The sequence below is a fragment of the Balaenoptera physalus genome (genome assembly GCF_965194825.1).
Source record: "Balaenoptera physalus genome assembly, chromosome: 9".
In the NCBI taxonomy this organism is placed as follows: domain Eukaryota; kingdom Metazoa; phylum Chordata; class Mammalia; order Artiodactyla; family Balaenopteridae; genus Balaenoptera; species Balaenoptera physalus.
This window is the reverse complement of record NC_138888.1, coordinates 67,387,795-67,391,742: the sequence shown is the minus strand read 5'-3', so window position 1 is coordinate 67,391,742 and position 3,948 is coordinate 67,387,795.

Here is a 3,948-nt window from a genome sequence, read left to right as displayed (position 1 = left end):
CACTGTTTCTATAGCATGGGAAAGCAATGCAGCTTAAGGTACAGCTGCATGGCACAGCATAGATTAATAAATCTTTAGGAGTCTTCAGTGTTGGTGTAACATAGAGCTGCTAGGAATCGATGGAGCAAAATGGGGACAGTGTTTGGGAGTGGAAACATCCCAGGAGAATGGATTGCATGAGAGAGGAGGTCTGGTAGAGGGGAGGAGATCACGATAGGGAGCCTGCTGGGGGGCTGGATGGTCACTACGCAGCTGGAATGGGAGAGACTGAAGCTCTTAGACGAGGCATATTGTGGGGTGGCTGGTCTTTCTTTAGTCTTAGCACTCAGTGCAACTTTTCAGAATATCCTCTGTGGCTCCTGGATTATAAATGGAGAAGATTGCATTATGGATCACACTGATAATGTGATTTGGAGTATAGTGATTGTGACTTAAAGGCCTAAAATGACATTATAATGTAGAAATATGGGGTCTTTTATACATGTTTTAAAATATATATTAATATTTAAGAAATAAATTACAGTAGCTTTCTATTAGTAGCTGGTGAATTCTGGCTACTCTGGGCCACAGTGAGGCATAAAGATTTGTATTTACTGGAAACATTAATCCAACAACATTTTCAAAAAGGATTATAAGGGAGAGAGAACGTCAAGAAGAAGAGGCATCCAGGCAGGTGGTGATGAAGGGGTGGGGCAGGGGGCCCGATGAATCCGTAGAGAGGGTGTGGGAAATCAAAGGCACTTGAAATGGTGAAATCAGCTATTTTGTCAAACATCTCTATTCCCCGGCTTACTTTAATGAGAAAAACTTTTTTTCTGAAAATAAGATTTGAAAAGGTATGTAAGAGGCTTAACTAGGGAAGGGGGGAGGGACAGAAAGCAAAGAGAGAATTAAGGAAAGTAAAAGAAAAGGAACCTAACCTTCCCTGTTCTTCAGGTGGGAGCTCTCCCAGAGGAAGTCAGCCTGAGCTGCTTGAGAGCCAGCCCTGGCATGACTCACACCACCACCTCTGCCTCTCCCCCGCATCCTGACTGTGCAAAGCTCATTGGACTTTTAAAAAGAGAATCCCAATAGAGTCATCTGCAACAAATTGTGGGGGCAGATGTGAAATTTCTTCTTTGTCTGACACTGGGGAAGGATCAACATAGAAAAGCATTTTGAAACTATTTCCCAATCAATAATGCTTGACCAAAAGTAAAAATGACTTCACAGATTAGGAGGACATTTATGAGACAGCCTCTTTTGAAACTTCTTCTTGCCATATAAAAGGAGTAACTCATATGTAATTAAATGGTCAGGATGATAGACATACACATATTATCTGTTCAAATATATCAAAGGAAATGATCCCTGATAGTTTTTCTCGATCTTTATTTCCCGCAAACCTCACAGTAGTTGTAGATATAATAAGTAAGGAAAAGCTGCTTTCTTTCCTAGTTGGCTGTATGTCTTGGTTCTTGGCATGTAGGCAAATGGCAAATTTCGAGACTAAATCACCCCATCAGCATGGGTTCTGATTTTTGCCACATTCTACAGGAGAAAGCGCTAAGTGGAGGTTGATGGGAAGTTGAGTGATTTGTTATTTTTTAAATAAGCTCATTAAGCCTAACATGGACTCAAGTCTGCACACTTGGTTCCTGTGTGGCATGGCTGCTAAGTATTCCCTGCTGACTGAATTAGTTATGAGAGAGCAATACAGCAGGACAAAAGTTGGGAAGTTCCTAGGAAAAGCTGTTGATGAATATTGATTCATACCTGTCGGAGGTATAGCTCAGGGCTAGAGCATTTGACTGCATACCTGTTTACAGTTCCCAGTTCAGTTGCTTGGTAGCCAGTCCAAAGATTGCAACATTACATCCCCGATCAAAAGAGGTGCCAGTGGACAAGTGTCCTCAGCCGACAGGACGTTGCACTCCAGTGAATGAGAGCAAAGCTACCGAGCCAATCAGGTACAGTTTGCTTAGAATGAAGTTGGGTCCCAAGATAACTAATTCTACCACCTGGCCCATCCAGCCTAGCTCACTTTCACTTTCAGCCACTGTATAGTCAAGAACTACTCCACTTTCTTTTCTAGGTCAGATCCCTCTCTGGCCATTTCTTTAGGGTCATCATGACTTGAGCCTGAGCTACAAAAAATACTACCTTCTCTGCAGAAGGAGGGGAGATCTTTATGGTGAAGATATTCATCCTGTACTCACTTCCCTGATCAGGTGCTCTGAATCAGTGAATGAGAAAACTCCCATTTGAGTTGGTTGACTTAGTGCCAACAATGATAAGGCCGCCATTTATTGATCCTTTACCCTATACCAGGCACTGTGGTAGAATTTACCACTCTCTTTTAATCTCCACAAGAACCCTTTGCAATAGGTATTATTATTAGACTCAATTTACAGATGAAGGGACTGAAGATTATAGAAGACACATAGGTATTAACAGGTGGTTAGTGGAATTAGAATCCTTGCCCCTCTGAAGCTAAGCCTGTGCTCTTTATGTAGAATGGCGTTAGTCTAAAACAAGATTTTTTTCAATAAGTAGCTTGTTGGAGGAGGAGTATCTGTCTTTTTCAATCATCTCTAGCCCAGCCTCTGAAAAGTTTAGAATTTAGACATAGCAGGAGAAAATAATTGAGAAATAAACTGGCTCGTAGGTTTACCCCAGGGGGTGGGAGGTATCTGTACTCCTTCAGAGGGCAGCCATGTATGACCTGGGTTTGCCTTGCATCAGGGGATTAAATTAAAAGGCTTTTGTTTTTTAAAGTCTAGGCTCAGTGAAGGAGGAGCTGGGTTAACAGTGACACTGAGGGAGGAGAAAAGTAGCCCAACCCTGTAGTAGAAAGAGTTGGAGTGTGAGTGCTTTGTGTATGCATATTTGGCAAGTAGGGGGACTGGGGAGGAGGAGAGGGAGAAACCTCTGCTCTGGTTTCCTGAAGTCCCTGGAGGGGGCAGAGCTGAGAGCATCCCAGTGGCAACCATGATAGACTGAAAGCTGGGGTCCCTTTGCAGTTTTCCAGCATCATACCAGCCTTAATGTGGGTAAACCCCAAAATCACTAAGGCTGGATTTTCTGCCTAATGTTTTCAATTTGATTGGCAGTCTAGATTTAATTTGATTTAGAAAAATAATCGGAATAGTATATCTAGTATATCAGAACAAAATTTTACTTAAAACTCTAAAGGTGTGTTCTCAATAAGGGTGATGTCATCCCCAAGGGGAATCCGATTAGTTCTTGGGGAGGGTTGAAAGAAATCTTACTACCCCCTTTTGTGTGCAAGCCACAGATATACATATAGTCCATAAACAGCAACCAAGTCTATCTGTGGTATATCATGGGGTAATTAGGAAAAAATGTTTAAAAATGCCTCTTTGACAAGAGGTGTGAAAATGAAAATCAGTTGAGAAATGCTGCTTTAAAGCCTCAGATTCTCAGAGAAATATTCAGAGTTACAAGGGTCGGAGAGGGAGATATGAAGTGCCATTTAGGAGGGAAGATGAGTGTGCAATACTTGCAGGAACAGAAGGAAGTGAGGAGGACAAGTATATAGCATCGTAAAAAAGAACTTTTGTTTTGCTGTTTAGATGGACAGTCACATACAGAAAACAATAAATTAGTTAAGTTCATTTCTTTAACCTAGGAGATATTGTTATAAGCTCTTTGAAAGGTCTCTGCAAATGTCAGGAAACAGAAAGTTCCCCTTATGCGTGTTCAACACATTCTCTCTCTCATGCAGGATCTGCCTATTGTTGGGCATGAAATCTGAGCATCTCTTGCAGTTTGGCTTTAGGTGTCCTCCTTCCCAGAGTCATGTTAATACAATCCCACACTCTGCTCCCTCCATAAACACTTGGCTGTCAGAATCCCTGGAAAGTTTAATTGCTTTTAAGTTTCCTCCAAATTGTAAAAGGACCAGATAAGGATGACATGCTTTGGTTCTTTTTGGCTGAGGCTTAA